This window comes from Pongo abelii, chromosome 14 (assembly GCF_028885655.2).
Source record: "Pongo abelii isolate AG06213 chromosome 14, NHGRI_mPonAbe1-v2.0_pri, whole genome shotgun sequence".
Classification (NCBI taxonomy): domain Eukaryota; kingdom Metazoa; phylum Chordata; class Mammalia; order Primates; family Hominidae; genus Pongo; species Pongo abelii.
In genome coordinates this window covers 55,753,910-55,774,004 of record NC_071999.2, presented here as the reverse complement: position 1 = coordinate 55,774,004, position 20,095 = coordinate 55,753,910, and the positions used below count along the sequence as shown (strand labels likewise).

At 42.7% G+C, this 20,095-nt stretch overlaps 1 long non-coding RNA gene across 1 annotated transcript in view; it reads right to left on the bottom strand.

The window, feature by feature from the left end:
• LOC129049531 (uncharacterized) overlaps positions 1–18,336 on the bottom strand; it is a 46,582-nt gene extending 28,246 nt beyond the window's left edge. Inside the window, exons 1-3 of the long non-coding RNA XR_008512680.2 lie at positions 16,632–18,336; positions 15,611–15,814; positions 9,089–9,175 (exon numbers count right to left, since the gene is read on the bottom strand). This is a non-coding gene — a long non-coding RNA (uncharacterized LOC129049531). The remainder of the gene's footprint in view (positions 1–9,088; positions 9,176–15,610; positions 15,815–16,631) is intronic.
• Positions 18,337–20,095: the final 1,759 nt, after the last annotated feature.

Here is a 20,095-nt window from a genome sequence, read left to right as displayed (position 1 = left end):
AGGACAAATGATGACTTTACTTTTTGGACTGAGTTTATTTCACTTCAGCAACCATGTAGCCTGAGGATGGTATTCTCCCTCCACCCCAATTCCACATAAGGCAAATGACTGCATTCTCACAGAGGCAAAGAGCACATATATTTCTCCAGAAACATAGTAAATGTTAAAGCTGGTTTTATGAGGGCTCCTTAGCTGTAATCTGATTCCCACATGATAATGTGTTGCAAATTACTAGTAAATGCTCTTTTCAGAAGTCTGCAAACTGATGTTTGCTCTCAACAAATGAGTCATTAGTAAAAAACAAAATGACCCTTCACATTTGTGAATGCCAATAAACCCAGGTTTTAAATCAAAAAGTCCTTGGGGAAATACATTTGGTGGACTCAGTTTGCTAAAACGCACAGAGCAGTAATCTGTGGCATGCAGAAACTGCTATCTAGGAATGATTCAGACAGAGGTGTTTTTACTCCTAGGGTGAACTTCTAGACCATACTATCCTGGAATGAGGGGGGCTGCAGCACTGCTCAGGGGCTCCACCATGGCTGTACTCGTAAGCCTGCCACCTGAAGACCTTGACCCCTGATCCCCTCTGCCAGCTGTTCTTCCAAATTGACCACAGCCTTAAGCTTCTGCAGGGAGGAACTTGCTACTACTAACATAGAAACTCACAATCTCTGTTAAGATGATAACACATCAATCTCTGTTAAGCTGTTAACACATCTGTTAAGATGTGTTAACGGCTTAATAGGGCATTCTTCAAATGTGTTAGGAAGAACTCTCAGTTCTGGGAGGTTAGAAAAAAAGTGTGTCATGATAGAATAATTTTTAAAAACTCTCTTTGACGAAATCAGAATATATTAGCATCTTAAAGGCTCTGAAGTCCTTCAATAAAGACGCACATTTAAATTACACTAATTTCATCAGGTGGCAGAGTCTATATGCCTGCTTCCGTTTTCTAAAAAGTTACATTTCCCAGGACTCCCCTGGAGGCTGGATGCAGGCATATGATGTAGACAGGACCAATCCGTGAGACCTGGGAGAGGAAGTCAGCACATCCAGAAGGGATTGCACCTCTTGATAAGCATGGGGCTGCAGGTATCTGGTTTTCCCGAGGTGGCTGTGATGGAGTGCCTGGCGTCCACTCTCAAAGGCTATGGTTGCTCAGTCGTATGTGATAGCAGTAGTAGTGACGTCTCTGCTAGAGATGTACCACAATGCAATTGGGCCTCATTTTCTGCCCGTTTTTGGCCCCAACTATTTTACTCCTGGCTGTGTAGCACACAAGTCTGGCCTCCCAAGGAATAATAATAATAATGAATTCCCTTGCTAATTAAGCTAGATAGAGTGAATTCACATTGCAATTAAACTTTGGTACACTATGGCAGCTATCTAATACTTAAGAATATCCCACAAAATTACTGGTTCATGGAATGTAAGTTTGGAAATGCTTTTCTTCAAAAATAGGACTTGGGGAGAGTCTGAATCTTAATTCAAGATAATGCAAGCTCTAAGGGTGGGAATTTCTGCTCCTGTGCTTGGTGATATCTGTCATGCTGGTTGTACAACGTGCTGTGTTTTTTGCTGTCTTTGGACTAGAAGCCTTTGAGGTACTTTCTAAATCTACAATCCCATGAACACGTTAGCTGGACTAAGCACCGTTCTTTATCTCACACCCTAGCAGGCCTTTGTGAGAAAATACAAATGTGTCAATAGTTTGATTGCCTATTGGGACTAACAAGAGGCTAGAGATTTATACATGAAATCATTCCACAATGCAAAAAGATACAAAATTAAGTGCTACATTTTGAAGCTTAATATAGCTAACTTATTAAACACATAAATCAAAAGCAATTTTTTCCATTATTTAAGATTTCTTTATTTAAATTCATGGCTCATAGGCCAAATCAGTTTTATCTAAATTGAGTTCATGGACATGTTTTATTTTGCTCAGACAGGGCTTTGTTTAAAGGGAATCAGTGGACATTTGGAAAACTAGGAAATTTGACCTTAAAAGTTAAAAGAGCTGGCACTATGTGTGGAGATCATAATGCTATTCTCTGATACAAAGAATATTTTTCTTTTTGTCTTTTGATCCCTAAAATTATTCTCCACAAAAAGACAACAGCCAACCGCTATGTGGTTCATTTTTACTTTATTTTTTAAGTTCCCCAAATATAAACATGTCCAGTAGTTCATGAGATGAACAGAAGAGCACCCACCTGATTTCTCATAGCTATGGGATGGAAAGAAGAAGGAGGAAGCAGCAGCAGATGGAGGAAGTCAGAGATGGAGATTGAGAGTCTAGGTTTTAATCTGGTTTGGCTGTGTCCCTACCAAAATCTCATGTCAAATCGTAATCCCCACATGTCAGGGAAGGGACCTGGTAGGAGGTAACTAGATCATGAGGGTGGTTTGCCCTATGCTGTTTTTGTGATAGTGAATGAGTTCTCACCAGATATCATGGTTAAAACTGTATGCCAGTTCCCCCTTTGCTCTCTCTCTCCCCTGCTACCATGAGAAGACACGCCTTGCTTCCCCTTCACTTTCTGCTATGATTGTATAAGTTTCCTGAGACTCCCAAGTCATGCTTCCTGTTAAGCCTGCAGAACTATGAATCAATTAAACCTCTTTTCTTCATAAACTACCCAGTCTCAGGTAGTTCCTTATAGCAGTGTGAAAATGGACGAATCCAAGTTTGTCACTTGATCTTCCTGAGAGTGAGATATCCAGCTGGTAAGAGATAGGTCTGGAAATGGAATGCATTCTGATGCCCACTGCGGTGTTCTGCTTACTTTATCATGCCCCTCTTAATGAAATATAAAGTTAGATATTTCTTAATACAGGGGAGGATAAAGGTTAGAAAGGTGAGGGCAGGTCTATGGAAAGATGAAATTTACATAAACTAAAGCTCTCTCCTTACCTAGAACTTTGTGACATCTCAGTGCTTCTTATGGACATCTTTGATCTAATCCTGTTAAATGATGAGAGAAAGATATTACTTTAAACAATGGATTGTGGGAATGAACAAAAAAGGCTTCCCAAAAGCAGAAATTCTTCATGTAATGCCATGCATAAAAATGTGATAGAGTCTTATATTAGTGTTCTCTAAAGGGACAGAACTAATAGGATATATATGAGTTTATTAAGGAGTATTAAACTCACATGATCACAAGGTTCCACAACAGGCTGTCTACAAGCTGAGGAGCCAGGAGGCCAGTCCAAGTCCCAAAGCTGAAGAACTCGAGGTCTGATGTTCAAGGGCAGGAAGCATACAGCATGGGAAAAAGATGTAGGTTGGGAGGCTAAGCCAGTCTAGCCTTTTCACGTTTTTCTGCCTGCTTTATCTGGGCCATGCTGGCAGCTGATTAGATGGTGCCCACCCACATTAAGGGTGGGTCTGCCTTTCCCAGCCCAATGACTCAAATGTTAATCTCCTTTGGCAGCACCCTCACAGACACACCCAGGATCAATATTTTGCATCCTTCAATCCAATCAAGTTGACACTCAGTATTAACCGTGACAAGTCTATTAGTTCAGTGGTTAGAAACTTAAATACTTTCCGTAGCCAGGAAAGTAAAGCAGGTTAGTTGTAAGTCTGTAGGGTGCTGTAGTGGCCATGGGAAGCTCTGGAGCATTTATCCCTTTTCAAAGGGGGAAGCCACTACTAAGTTCCAGCTTACTGGTGCCATGGGAGAATGTGGCCTAATATCACCCAAGATTCAAAATTTTCAAGAGAAGATGGAAATCTGGATTTTCATGTGAAATGTTCAGCTTAAAAAACAAACAAACAAACATGCAAAATCTATAAGCCACCAATATGTAGTCTCTGTTTAAAACCATTATTTGATTAGGCTACTTACAAACAAACGTAGAAACAGGATTTCTATTCCAGAACATGGCAAAAAAGATAACAGAAACCGTCCCTTAATAACAGATCTAGTAACTGTAGATGAGATATGAAAATCAACATTTTAGATGTTTAGCCAAACTCTTTAAAGAGTGAGATAAAGCCCTGGAGTGGTAACCCTATGAGCTGATGGTATGCCTATCCTGGATTTGGGGGTGAGGTAGTTTCCTGTCTTAGTGACCAAGAGACTTGGGTTATAATGACTATTTAGGAATAGGAATTGAGATCTGGGACCCACAAGAGGCTCACAAACCTCTTATGGAGCCATGACTCTTAAATGGTTAATCCCTTGTTAAAAGGAAGAACTATAAATAAAGCCACCCATCAATATAAGGATATGTCAGGGAATTGGCTATTTTAGCCCTGACTGTGGTTGGAAAAGAGCTCACAAAGGTGCATGAATCCTGAAGCTAAGAAATTAGTAAAAAGTGTGCCCAGGCCAGTGACAGCACTGGGTTATCTGGCAATTCAACACAAAACCTCTTTGGAAGGCAGTACCCTTCACCAAGGACCACAGATCATTTCCACAGATAAAACTCAGCTGCAGATAAATTCAAAATCCAAAACTGAGTCAAAAACTGAAACATACAATGATACCATCGACCAAGAGTAGAAGTCAATTGACTGAATAAGTAACTTGATTTGACCCTTGAGGATATGCAGGTAATACAAGTCCCAGAGAGAGATTATAAAGACAGGTATTGTGAAAATGACTAGGAGCTCAAAAAGGAATTTAAAATGTAAGAAACAAACAACATCTTCAGGGGTCAAACAGGCAACCCACAGAATAGGAGAAAATTTTTGCAATCTACCCATCTGACAAAGGGCTACCATTCAGAATCTACAAAGAACTTAAACAAATTTACGACAAAATAATCAAACAATCTCATCAAAAAAATGGGCAAAGGATATGAACAGACACTTCTCAAAAGAAGACATTTATGCAGCCAACAGACACATGAAAAAATGCTCATCATCACTGGTCATCAGAGAAATGCAAATCAAAACCACAATGAGATACCATCTCACACCAGTTAGAATGGCGATCATTTAAAAGTCAGGAAACAACAGGTGCTGGAGAGGATGTGGAGAAATAGGAACGCTTTTACACTGTTGGTGGGGATGTAAACTAGTTCAGCCATTGTGGAAGACGGTGTGGCGATTCCTCAAGGATCTAGAACTAGAAATACCATTTGACCCAGCCATCCCATTACTGGGTATATACCCAAAGGATTATAAATCATGCTGCTATAAAGACACATGCACACGTATGTTTATTGTGGCACTATTCACAATAGCAAAGACATGGAACCAACCCAAATGTCCATAAATGATAGACTGGATTAAGAAAATGTGGCACATGTATACCATGGACTACTATGCAGCCATAAACAGGGATGAATTTATGTCCTTTGTAGGGACATGGATGAAGCTGGAAACCATCATTCTGAGCAAACTATTGCAAGGACAGAAAACCAAACACCGCATGTTCTCACTCATAGGTGGGAATTGAACAATGAGAACACTTGGACACAAGGCAGGGAACATCACACACCAGGGCCTGTCGTGGGGTGGCAGGATGGGGGAGGGATAGCATTAGAAGAAATACCTAATGTAAATGACGAGTTAATGGTTGCAGCACACCAACATGGCACATGTATACCTATGTAACAAACCTGCACATTGTGCACATGTACCCTAGAACTTAAAGTATAATAAAAAAAAAATCATGAATGAAAAAAATACCAACTTGAAATTCTATATAGAGCAAATATATATATATGTATATATGTGTATGTACACACACACACACACATAATTTAGATAAATAAAACCTGAGAAGATTTGTTGCCAGCAGACCCATATTACCAGAAAGCCTCACAGATGTTCTTTGGCTGAAGAAAAATAATACCAAATGAAAATTCAGAGCTACAGGAAGAAAGGATAAATATTAAAAATGGTAAATATTTGGGTACATATAAAAGACATACTGGACTTGGTTAAAATTAGCATCTATTCTTCAAAACACACCACTAGGAAAACAAAAGCAAGTCACAGAATGGCAGAAGTGTTTGTCCCGTGGGACTGCTGACATGGTTCTCACTGCTGCCACCCTGGAGGGATTGGCTGGGACTAGTGCTAGAGAACAGCCAGAAGAAAGCATCGTGGAGCCTTGACCTTCAGGAGCTCCCTTTCCCGCTATTGAAGCCATGGCTAAGGGGTGTCTCCTGGAGCTTTCTGTGTGTATGCTGGTCCTGGTCTTACTTCCAGGTTTCTGGCTGCCTTGAGTCTACGCTAGGGGACACTGGAGGAAAAGTGGGAAGCTCACCACCTATTTGGTGATGCCTTGAATTCTGGTCCTATTTCCCAATTTCTGGAGTCCTACAATAGCTGTCCCAGGTGCTAGAGCTCCACTGGGGAAGACAGACAGGGTTCAGTATGCTTCTCCCTCTTGAACCATGGTCCCATGAACTAAGTCTTGTGCATGGTAAGCCTGAGCTTACCGTGGACATCCAGGTGGAAATGCATGTCTGGAGTTTTGAAATGAGCTCTGGGCTAGAAATAAACATTTCAGCCTTCAATGTATAGATGTTGTTCTCATTTACAGAAGTGGATGAGAGCCATCAGGGATAGTGTGTAGGATAACAGAAATGGACTGTGAATAAAACCCTGGAAACTAGCAACGTCTAAGTAGTGGGCAAAGGAAAAGGAGCCAATGATGAGGGTTCAGACAGGCAGGAGAAAAACCAGGACACAGACCCAGGGGAGACAAGTCTCCACTCCAGCTGTCTTCTGGCTGTGCACACCAGTGTTGCTCTGTGTGTTTGGCCAGCATTTCCCAGGGTTCTGTATGTACAGCACCTGTATCAGAATCACTGGCAGGGGCGGGGGGTGGGGGGCGGGATGTCAAGTGTGTCGAGTCTTAGGCCATGCTCCAAACTTCTTTAATTATAGGCATAAGCAGTGGGGCCTGCTTGCCTGAGTTTAAACTAGCTGTTCAGGGATTTCTCATGAACAGCTGGAAAGCCACTTCCCTATGCCTAGGGAATGTAGGGACTCCTGAGCCTGTCACCAGCATAAAGAGAAGGTGCTGAACAGAGGGAAAAGTAAGAGAAGAGGAGGAGAAAGGAGTGATGACGAGGGAAAGAGAGAGATTCCCGAAGTTTGGTAAGTGGTATGGAAGGAGAAAGAAGAGGAAGGGGAGATTAAGAGGAGGAGAAGGAAGAGAAGGAAGACAAGGAAAGAGACCCTTTATTCTCTTATTCTCATTATTTCAAAGCAGACATACTAGGACTAGCTGAATCTTGGGTTCATCTTCCATGTTTTCAGTCTGCTAAGAGCCCAGCACGAGCCTGCAGGGCTCCAGGCTGGGTGAGGAGACAAGGAGACGGGTGGAGTGCAGCCACTGCAGCTGTGCTGAACATGATGCTGAACGTGATGGGAGTGAGCAATTTGGGCTGACACTATCCTTCTTTAAACAGCATCCAATGCTCAGTGAGCCCTGTTGCTTTTACATGACTCAATCAACATAGGTTAATTGGTACATTTTGTGCCAAATCCAGTAGTCATGTTTTATGCTGTGTTGCTCTAGCCAGACAACATCTGTTTGGAAGGGGAATGAAACTTGCTGAGGCAAAGCTACACACATCCTTTTCTCTCCACCCCACCCCCAACCCTCCTACTAAAGAGTACATTTAAGAAATCTTTTGAAAAAGTCCAAAAGCCAATGTCAAGTAGAAACCACATTAGATGAAATGGGAATTCATCACTAAAAGTGCTTAGAGAAAAAGCATTTGACCCCTTTTGAGCCTCCAAATAATCCACACGATGCAAGTTTTCTTGGCCTTTACTTTCTGTCTTCTCAACCTTGGTTCTTTCCTGTGAGTGCCTCCACAACAATGGCCATGTCTCCTTCATCTTCATATTGCTGGCTCCCAGTACAGCACCTGGCACACGTGAGGGGTTCAAAACTTTTGCTGAACTAAGCTTAACTTTCATTCTAGTGTCATTTTAACATGTCTGTGTTCTCGGTGTCTTCTACATTTCTTCTTTCCTCCTTCACATTTCTCCTGGGCTTCTTCTTTTCTAACTGTTTATTTTATTCTCTTCTTCTTTGCCCTTTCTGTCTTTTACTCTTCTCTCCCCCAGGGCCTGATTATTGCCAGAAGAGGACCAAGTTGGGAACCAGAATGTGGAGAAAGCAAATTCCTCTAGCCTCTTCCAAACTTCCCTCTCTCCTCTTCTTTCTCCTTCCTCCTCATTTTCTCTTCCCTTGTCTTCTTCCATTGATCTTCCTTTTTCCTTCCCCTGTCTGCACCCTTCAGGCTTCACTTTCTAAAGTCCTCCATGTAGAAACATCTTATTAATGTGAAGGATGCAGTGCTATTCAAGTCATTGGAGTAAAAGCTATTTTTCATTTCCTAATAATACCCTGTATTTAGTGATTCTTCATTTTGAATAAATTCTCCTCTACATCACAAACACAAATTCATTCTAAGGTGCAACATGGCAGTAGCTCATGCCTGTAATCTCAGCACTTTGGAAGGCTGAGATAGGTGGATCACCTGAGGTCAGGAGTTAGAGACCAGCCTGGCCAACAAGGTGAAACCCTGTTTCTACTAAAAATACAAAAATTTACCAGGTATGATGGTGCGTGCCTATAATCCCAGCTACTTTGGAGGCTGTGGCAGAAGAATTGCTTGAACACAAGATGCAGAAGTTGCAGTGAGCCGAGATTGCCCCACTGCACTCCAGCCTGGGCAAAAGAGTGAGACTCTGTCTCAAACAAAACAAAACAAAGCAAAACAAAAAAAACCCCAAAAAAGGTGCAACATGACCCATTTAATGTACTTCATTCTTCAGTATTCTTAATTAGTGAACACTCCAACTTTATGGATAATTATTATATCTTCATCAGCATTTCATGGACTATCTGATGGAGTGAGCACTCAAGGGATTTGACTCAAGTTCCCTGAACAAGCTAAATGGAATAGCACACTGCCCCTTCATCTCCAAGACAATCCATTGTGTTAATTTGTTCAATCTTCTATGAACGATGATCAAATGCTTATGAATAACAACTGTGCCAGAAATGACTAAGATTAGAGGTTCATAGATAAATGTTTTAAGAAACACTTGAACACTCCGAACTTATTTAATTCCATTATTCTTTTGACTCACTGCGTTCTCATTGGTAGTTCACAGCTTTCTGTATAGCCTAGGTCCTTCAGCCATCCAGAGGTTTTGTTTGTTGATAGTTAACGACTCCTGGAAATGAGAGGAAGAACACAAAACTTCAGACCAGTTCAGAAAAGATGAGCTTCTGATGGAACTATATAATTTTTCAGGAAGAAATAATAAAAGAGTGGAAGAAGGAAACCAACACTGTTGAACTCCTTTTATGGAGTTCACAGAAGCAACTATGAATGATTCTATGTTATGATGCAACTTGTAATGTGTTAACTCTTTAAATTCTCACAAAACACTGTAAGGGAGGAATTATTATATTATAGATGAAGTAATGGAGACTCAGAGGGGTGAGTGGACTTGTTCAAGGTCACAGAGTGCGACAGTGGTGAAATCAGGATTCAAACCCGGGTCTGGCCAAGTCCAAAGCCCATGTGTGTTCTAGTACACTCTACCTGCAGTGCCTTAAACGCAGTGCGAGACTATAAACACAGCCTTTCCACCTGTCTCTTCTCTAATATTGTCTCTTACTTTGTTTCATCAATAACAGCACCTCCCATTTTATGGTGCTTTACAGACATTTATCAGGTGTTTTCACAGACACTGTCTCACTTAGTCGCCACAGCAATCCTGGGAAATACTAGTGTTACTGTTTGCAGTTTACAGATGTGGAAGCTGGGATCTGGAGTGATGATGGGGTTGGCTTCTGGTCAGACAGCAAGTCAGTGACGGGGCTGATTCTGAAAGGATGATGGGGCTGGGCCAGGTCACTGGGAAGCCTGCAGGGCAGATCCGGGAACTAGGATTGGTAAAAGACAGGTCAACAGGGTCAGGGCAGGAAGGGCAGTGTGGCTGGCTGAGTATTTAATTCAGAGGTGAAGTCTATTTTCTGTGAATTGCAGAATTTTCTGACAGTTCTGTTTCCTACTTTGCTGTTTAGGGCACTTACATGATCTCCCTAACTCCTGATTCTGAACATTCTTGCTTCACCCAGGGTCTTGCACTTTTCTTTCTATGTTCATCTTCTTAAAGCATGGTTCATTTTCTTCTTCCATCTGCACAGGCTTGATTTCTGATGCAGGCCCTCACCATGTCTTACTTGAATAACTGCAGAGCAGTCTTCTGATAGGGCTTCCTGTCTTCAGCCAGCTCCCCTGCCCTGCTGTTCACACTAGACTGATTTTCCTAAAATGCAAATGTGATCACAGTTCTCTGCTTAACATTTGTTAGTGGTTCCCAATCTCTTTTAGGACTAGATCCAGCCTCGTTATTACAATGAATGGGATCCTTCATAACTCAAGCCCTTTCCAGCCTCCCCAGGACATCAGTGCCACAGCAGTACCGAGCTGCTGCTTGATCTCACACCCCTCTGCATCTCACACATCATTGTCCCTCTGCCTGCAGTTGGTGATCTCTCCTGCTCTCCTTTAATTAACTGCCAGGCAGCTGCCTTCCCACCTCTCTGGTGTTGTCTCCTTTCCTAAAGACCCAAGCGGACCTAGGGCTACCATTACATATGCACTTGTGGGTCTGCAGGGCACTCTCTCTCTCCACCAGTTGGAGGCACACTGGTGGGAAGAACTTTATCTTTTCACCTGTGATTCTTTCACTCCCTGCAACATCCTTTCCTGGATGCAGATCTTTCCTGGATGCAGGGGGACTTTTTGTAATCATGGGAGGTGGCTGTTGCTTTTTTTTTTAGCACAATAAAGGGCAGGAGATTAACCTCTTCAGTGTGAGAGTGTGTTTTTGTTGTTTTTTTGTTTTGTTTTGTGGGGTGGCCTGGGTTAGGGAGAGTTCCATTCTTAAACCACCTTGGTGGCATCTTCCCCTTTAATCCCCGCCTTCAAGATGTATACAGCTTCTTTCTTTCTTTCTCCTCCATTTAATGTGTTGACACTCATAAAAGTTGTGAAAAGAATGCAAGCTTCCATCAAGTTCAAAGTCATTGGATTTAGATGAAAAAGACATTTGTAGGCCTTGAGAGGCAAAGAAATGCCACCCATAATAGTGAGGCAGCAGCCAGGATAGGTTCCGACCTGGGCTTTACCCTGTTCCATGAGCACAACAGGGATATGAGCTGTCTAGATTCTGAGAATGATGAGTCTGTATTTTAATTATAATGCTCCAGGAGTAGGCATTAATTCATACAGTCAGCATCCTGGCTAAAATCCATGCTTGTGATAGTCGTAATCCCCAAACATTGCATAGTCAGAAACCCTGGGAAGACACAGAACTAAACATATAAATCTTTTAGAAAATCAAAACTGTATCACTGATATTTTCTTTTCTTTTCTTTTTGAGACGAGTCTCGCTCTGTCGCCCAGGCTGGAGTGCAGTGGCGCGATCTTGGCTCACTGCAACCTCCGCCTCCTGGGTTCAAGCAATTCTCTGCCTCAGCCTCCCGAGTGGCTGGGATTACAGGCACCCACCACCACGCCCAGCTAATTGTTTTTGTATTTTTAGTAGAGGTGGGGTTTCACCATCTTGGCCAGGCAGGTCTTGAACTCTTGATCTTGTGATCCACCCACCTTGGGCTCCCAAAGTCCTGGGATTACAGGCATGAGCCACCATGCCCGGCCCAATATTTTCAAGTTAAGAATCTCTACTTATTTGGTATATTTCATTAATGTTTTAAAGAAATTGCCTATTAGAATAACAGGTCAGCTTTAAAATGCCCACTTCAGAGGCATAATTGAATACTTTTTGATTTAGACTTGTGGTTTTAGATAAAACTTTAATGTGTCAAAGAGAATTCAGCCTTACCAGATGCCTCTGGCAGTCAGATTGGGGCCCATGATTCATTTGGGGCAATGAAAACTTGTGGTACTTCCAAGTAGAAGCAGTCAAGAGCAGGCATGTCTCCTCCATCTCTCCTTTCCTCGTGAAAGCGACCTGATTGGTGCGGGCATTGGATGGGAGAGGCCACGTGATCCACACTGTATTTGCCTGAAGGAGAAACACACCTGGATCATGTTGTGAGAGAGCATGAAAGACTGAATTGTCCATTAGGGATCCCACATGTCCTTGCCCCAACAGCTGGGCTTCCTCCTCCTTCTTTTTTTTGCACATGACCTTAGCCCCTAACTGTTCCACTCCACCCCTTTTGATAAAATTCAGATCACTCAAACCATCACTGCTAATTCACTAAAACAATTCCTCCCCCTTCTCAAACTCTTTTGACAAACCACTGCTGCTGATGGCTGAACTTCAGCTGACATCTTCTTGCTAAAGCCCTATAAAACATTCTGCCCTCCTTCCCCAAGTTAGAACTCCCCTTTGGATCCTTCTCATGCCTGGCATTTTTGAATAAAAGCTGATATGAATAGTGCTCTGGTTGATTTTTTCCGAGCAAGGACGGGATCCCCAGTGGACAATTCAGTCTTTCATGGTCTCTCACAGCACAATCCAGGAGTGTTTCTCCTTCAGGCAAATACAGTGTGGACCACATGGCCTCCCCCATCCAGTGGCTGCACCATCCAGGTCACTTTCACAAGAAAAGGAGAGATGGAAGAGACATGCTGTTCTTGACTGTTTCTACTTGGAAATACCACAAATATTCATTGCCCCAAATGAATCATAGGCCCCACTGTGACTGCCAGGGGTATCTGATGAGGCTGAATTCTCTTTGACACATTTAAGCCATCAAGATTTCAGGCTTATTTGCAATCATACCATAGCCTAACCTATAGTGGCTAATGTATTTACTAAATTTATAAACAATATATGAACATTTTCTTAAATTTAAGATTCATCACATTTAGAAATTTGCTTGATTAAATTTTCAGTAAATACTTACATGCATGGGAAGTTTTACTATTAGAAAATTGGGCCAGGCACAGTGGCTCACGCCTGTAATCCCAACACTTGGGAAGCCACGGCAGAAGGATCACTTGAGGCCAGGAGTTTGAGACCAGCCTGGTCAACATAGCGAGACCCTCATCTCTACAAAAAATACAAAAGTTAGCCAGGCATGGTGGCACATGCCTGTAATCCTAGCTATTTGTGAGGCTGAGGCAGGAAGATTGCTTGAGCACACAAGTTTGAGGCTGCTGTGAACTATGATCATGCCAGTGCACTCCAGCCTGGGCAACAGAGCGAGACCCTGTCCCTGTCCTCCCATTGCCCCCACCTCCCACCAAAAAAATGAATACTGAAGTGCTTAAAAGTATTTATATTTGTAAGTATAATTGAAAGTATTCAAAGATGTTTAATTAGCTTGCTTTATAAAATGAGACCAAATATTATTCAAGGGATCCTTAACTGTGATTGCTAAAATTTGCCAGAAATTTTTATTTTACAAGTAAAATAGGATTTATGAGATGAGCACAAAAGCCTAAAGATGAATTGCATTTTTAAATATGGAACTTGAATAAATCTAACATTGCTGTCTAAAAACCAGACCAAACCCCTGAATGATCTTTTCTGTGCATAAAGTGTATACTCAAGAATATGTAAAAGACCTCATATTTAGCAATTTGCTATGGAACCAGGTAGAGCTGACACTGACTGATGAGCTACATGGGGGGGTCACTATCCAGGGAATAGCAGGATCTCAGAAGGAAGGCTCCAAAGGATGGAAGGTGGCTGGCAGAGGGAAGAGAGAAATTGCAGGACTGGGCTCCAGGAGAGAAGTTCTTGCTGTGGAGGGGTGGCCAAAGAGTGTACGTGGAGATCCAGGGTAACTCAGAGAAGTCACAGAAGCCCCCTGAGTTCTTAGCACACTGAGAATCTAAAATAGGTTCAATATTTCCCTCACGGGTCACTTCCTCCGCTGGGTCACTTCCTCCGCTGACTCCCTTCCTGGTGTTTTTCCACTGGGAAAGAATGGATCTAAGAGAGTGGCACTGGGGGCCACCTGACTAGCTGAATAAGAAGACTACTATCACTACTGTGCCCTTCTGCCCTGACCTCTTCATGATAAGGGCTAAATAAGAGTAAGCCCTTACATGTGCATAGGACTTTAGAGTGTACAAAGTGCTTCATAAAACTCCCAAAACTTACTCATTTAACTTTCACTAAAGACCTCTGAAGTCTTTATTTCTGCCACACATTTAGTTTCATCCCTAGTTTACACACATGGAATCAAAATCTCATAAACTTCTAAATCTGTGGGAGGCCTAAGAGATCGCTGGGATCAAGCCATGCTTTCAGTAGATGAAGGATCCAAGACCCATAATAGTTAAGTGATTTTACTGAAGCCATACAGCTAGTATGTATGTCAGTCAGATATTTTTGTGTTTGTTTCTTTGTTCCTTCCAGATATCTCTAAATGAAGCTGATAGGCTGGGCTTAAAAAGGAAAATATGTATATGGGGGGAGTGGAAAAGGAGGTTACAAAGATGTGGAATAAATCGACCCTTGTCTAAGGGAATGTGTTTGCAAACTGGATGAACTAGTTTGAAATGAATTTTCAAAGGAATTCAGATTTTCTTGTCGTAGCTAATGATTGAAGAATCTCAGTGACACTAGTTCAAGACATTCTCCATTAAGGATTACACATTAAAATATTTGGAAATGGGGGCTGTGGTAAGCCTAAGATGGGCTTCAATTATCCTTGTTTCCTTCTGCAATCTTCTCCCCTTGAATGTGGGCTGGACATAGTGACTCACTTCCAATGAATAGAAAACAATAGAAGTAAAGGAGTGCCACTCCTGAGATTTAGTTGTAAAAAGACTATGGCTTCTTTCTTGAGTGTCCTCTTTCTCCTTCTCTCTCATCCCTCACTCTGGAGAAAGCCGGTTGTGTTTATAGTCAGCCCTGTGGAGAGGTTCATGTGACAAGGAACTGAGGGAGGCCTTCGGCCAACAGTGGGAAATAGAGCCCTCTGTCCAACTGCCCATGAGGCCTGGCAACCACCAGGTAAGTGGGCTTAGAGCTGGCTTCCCCCGGTGGAGTCTTCAGTGGAGACCACAGCCCTAGCCCTAAGTGACTGCTTAACTGCAGCTTCATGAAAGCCACTGAGCCAGAGGCACCCAGCTGAGAAATACTGGGATTCCTGACTCACAGAAATCATGAATACTGTGAAACTGACATAATAAATTTTTTTTACACTGCTGACTTTGGGGGCAATTTGTTATGCAGCAGTGGATAACTAACACAAGAGTGAAATAAGGACAAAAGAAACCTTAATTAACTGGTTATCTTCTCACTTTGATCAATGTGTACCACAGTCTTAAAGACACACTTTGGAGTGTTTTTAACGTTTCTTTAGCACTGTTAACAATAAGCTTCCAAATCACAAAATTCAAAAATTATCTATTTTCCCCATTAAACATGTTGCTTGCTCCAATTATGGTTAAAAATACATCCTGGGGCCAGGTGTAGTGACTCACACCTGTAATTCTACCACTTTGGGAGGCTGAGGTAGGAGGATTGCTTGAGGCCAGCAATTTGAGACCAACCTGGGCAACATAGCTAAACCTCATCTCTAAAAAAAAAAAAAAAAAAAAAAAATCTTGGTAATGAAAACAATACTGGGGACCAAGTTAGGTATAAAATATGTTTCACACTTACCATATTTAGATGCAAGGTCTAGAAGAATTGTTCTGAAGATATGACGGAGTTGGTATTTTAGGTGTAAATCACTGCCTGAATCAGAGTGCTTCTCTCCTTCCTGGAGGCCAACTCCTCAGCAGCTGGTTAGCCCTGGAAAGTTCTCAAGGATCCCCTGCACTTTTGCTAACATCACATTGCTTATTTGAAGAGCTGTGGATATGCCTGAAAAAGATATAACAAATTCCTATTTTATAATCACATTTAGAAAGAGAAACATTTCCATATACTATCCCCTACCCATCCACTCAGCCTGTGATCAAGTTCAGCCTGAAAGATGGAGGTTTAGAGGAAAATAGAAATCGATTGCAGTAACAAGCATGACGAATAGTGTGCCAGGAGAAACAAACCTAGACTGAAGGTGTGAGCGCTCGAGTTTACAAAGTCAAGTTTTGCATTGGTTTGGCTGGTGGGAAAACTCCAGAATGCTATGCAGCAGAAATGAAAAAGTAACATCTCAGAATCTCTGATCATTTTGGATGTCTATCAATAAACCTAGCGTGGCAGATTAGGGGAGAATAAGTCAAGAAGAATTATGACCAGAGAAGATTAATTGAAGTCAAGGTTCCTATTACTAAATTTGTTTATATCTGGGTGCTGAGTTAGAAGCCCAACTAGTTCGTCTGCCTCACTTTCGTGTTGCTAATTTCTTTAAAAAAAAAAACAACAACAAAAATCATCATGGCAGATGGGAGGCAGGACTAGATTGCAGCTCCGACACAGATGGACAGAGCAGTGTGCAGAGGCTTGCATCGTGAATTTTAGCTCCAGAATGACTACAAGAATAAACCAGGAATCCTGAGAGGACCCACAGACCCTCTGAAAGAAGCGGACTGCTCCTGCAGGACCTGGAAGACATTCTAAATACTGTGAGTGCCCAAACTGCAGAAGTGGGAAAGGGAGACCCTCCGCTCCTGAACACACACCCCTACTGGAGTAAATAAATGAAGGTTTAATTTGCGGGAGAAGTTTCCAACCTTACCTGGACCTGAGCCAATTTAGAGAGCCCAGCAAAATACAGGGGTAGAGGAAGCAGCGGTAAAGGCCCCAGGAGCTCGCTGGGTCCCCAAGCAGGCTATTCCTGCCTGGCACAACAGGGATCCTTCAGGAGGGCAGCCAGAGGTATGGGGGAAAACACCACAGGAAGAAGGGAGTCTCCAGCTGAAATTTGTAACAATTTGAACCCAGCAAGAAGCTTCCTGGCCAGAACTCAGGGGAGGGTGCAAATCTGGTGTGCAGACTGCACAGGCAGGGGAAGAACAAAAGCTGTGTTCTTTCACAGCTGGGAGGCAGGTAGCCTGGGGCAAGTTCTCAAGCCCTGCTCCGCCCACTGCCTGGAAACAGCCTCAGGGTTGTTAGCGGGTCACAGTGGGAAGGAGACCGGCCCTTTGAATTGTGTGGGAGCTGAGTGAGGCCTGTGACTGTCGGCTTTCCCCCACTTCCCTGACAACCTGCATGACTCGGCAGAGGCAGCCATAATCTTTCTAGGTACACAACTCCATTGACCTGGGAACCTCACCCTCATCTTCCACAGCAGCCACAGCAAGACCCATCGAAGGAGAGTCTGAGCTCAGACACCCCTAGTCTTGCCCCTACCTGATGGGCCTTCCCTATCCACTCTGGCAGCTGAAGACAAAGGGCGTATACTCTTGGGAGTTCTAGGGCCCCGCCCACCACCTGTTTCTCTCCATACTACCACAGCTGATGCTCTCTGGAGAGTGCCACCTCCCGGCAGGAGGTCAACCAGCACAAAAATAGAACATTAAACCACCAAAAAGCTAAAAACCCTCACAGAGTCCATTTCACACCCCTGCCACCTCCACCAGAACAGGTGCTGGTATCCGTGGCTGAGAGACCCATAGACAGTTCACATCACAGGACTCTGTGCAGACAACCCCCAGTACCAGCCTGGAGGTGGGGAGACTTGATGGGTGGCTAGACCCAGAAGAGAGAAAACAATCATTGCAGCTTGGCTCACAAAAAGCCACATCCATAGGAAAAGAGGGAGAGTACTACATCAAGGGAACACCCCATGGGACAAAAGAATCTGAACAACAGCCTTCAGCCCTAGACCTTCCCTCTGACGGAGCCTACCTAAATGAAAAGGAAGCAGAAAAACAACACTGGTAATATGGCAAAACAAAGTTCTTTAATACGGTGCCCCCCTCAAAATCACATCAGCTCACCAGCAATGGATACAAACCAAGAAGAAATCCCTGATTTACCTGGAAAAGAATTCAGGAGGTTAGTTTTTAAGCTAATTGGGGAGGAACCAGAGAAAGGCAAAGCCCAATGCAAGGACATCTGAAAAGTGATACAAGAAGTGAAGGGAGAAATATTAAAGGAAATAGATAGCATTAAAAAAAAACAATACAAACTTCAGGAAACATTGGACATATTTATAGAAATACAAAATGTTCTGGAAAGCCTCAGCAATAGAATTGAACAAGCAGAAGAACAAAATTCAGAGCTTGAAGACAAGGTCTTCGAATTAACCCAATATAACAAAGACAGAGAAAAAAGAATAAGAAAATATGAACAAAGCCTCCAAGAAGTCTGGGATTATGTTAAACAACCAAACCTAAGAATAATCGGTGTTCTTGAGGGAGAAGAGAAATCTAAAAGTTTGGAAAACATATTTGGGGGAATAATACAGTAAAACTTTCCCAGCCTTGCTAGAGACATAAACATTCAAATACAAGAAGCACAAAGAACACCTGGGAAATTCATCACAAAAAGATCATCACCTACGCACATAGACATCAGGGTATCTAAAGTTAAGATGAAGGAAGGAATCTTAAGAGCTATGAGACAAAGGCACCAGGTAACCTATAAAGGAAAACCTATCAGACTAACAGCAGATTTCTCAACAGAAACCTTGCAAGCTAGGAGGGATTGGGGCCCTATCTTCAGCATCTTCAAGCAAAACAAATTTCAGCCAATAATTTTGTATTCAGCGAAGATAAGAATCACATATGAAGGAAAGATACAGTCTTTTTCAGACAAACAAATGCTGAGAGAATTCGCCACTACCAAGCCACTACAACAAGAACTGCTAAAAGGAGCTCTAAATCTTGAAGCAAATCCTGGAAACACATCAAAACAGAACCTCCTTAAAGCATAAATCACACAGGACCTATAATACAAAAATACAATTTAAAAAGCAAAAACAAAAAAACCAAGGTACACAGACAACAAATAGCACAAGGAATGCAATGGTACTTCATATCTCAATACTAACATTGGATGTTAATGGCTTAAATGCTCCACTTAAAAGATACAGAACTGCAGAATAGATAAGAACTCACTGACCAACTATCTGCTGCCTTCAGGAGACTCACCTAACACATAAGGACTCACATAAACTTAAAGTAAAGGGGTGGAAAAGGCATTTTATGCAAATGGACACCAAAAGGGAGCAGAGATAGATATTCTTATTTCAGACAAAACAAACTTTAAAGCAGCAGCAGTTGAAAGAGACAAAGAGGGACATTATATAATGGTAAAAGGCCTTGTCCAACAGGAAAGTATCACAATCCTAAACATATATGCACCCAACACTGGAGCTCCCAAATTTATAAAACAATTACTAATAGACCTAAGAAATGAGATAGACAGCAACACAATAATAGTGGGGGACTTCAATACTCCACTGATAGCACTAGACAGGTCATCAAGACAGAAAGTAAACAAGGAAACAATGGATTTAAACTATACCTTGGAACAAAAGGACTTAACAGATATATACAGAACATTTCATCCAATAATCGCAAAATACACATTCTATTTAACAGCATATGGAACCTTCTTTAAGATAGACCATATGATAGGCCATAAAATAAGCCTGAATAAATTTAAGAAAATTGAAATTATATCAAGCACTCTCTCAGACCACAGTGGGAAAAAACTGGAAATCAACTCCAAAAGGAACCTTCAAAACCATGCAAATACATGGAAATTAAATAACCTGCTCCTGAATGAGCACTGGGTCAAAAAATGAAAACAAGATGGAAATTTAAAAATTCTTCAAACCGAACGACAATAATGACACTGAGAGGTGAGAGCGTGCTGGCAGCCCTTGCAGCCCTCGCTCGCTCTTGGTGCCTCCTCTCCCTGGGCTCCCACTTTGGCGGCACTTGAGGAGCCTTTCAGCCCACCGCTGCACTGTGGGAGCCCCTTTCTGGGCTGGCCAAGGCCAGAGCTGGCTCCCTCAGCTTGCAGGGGGGTGTGGAGGGAGAAGCATGAGCAGGAACCGGGGCTGCGCGCAGTGCTTGTGGGCCAGTGCGAGTTCCGGGTGGGCGTGGGCTCGGCGGACCCCACACTTGGAGCAGCCGGCCGGCCCTGCTGGCCCTGGGCAATGAGGGGCTTAGCACCCGGGCCAGCGGCTGCGGAGGGTGTACTGGGTCCCCCAGCAGTGCCGGCCCACCGGCGCTGTGCTCAATTTCT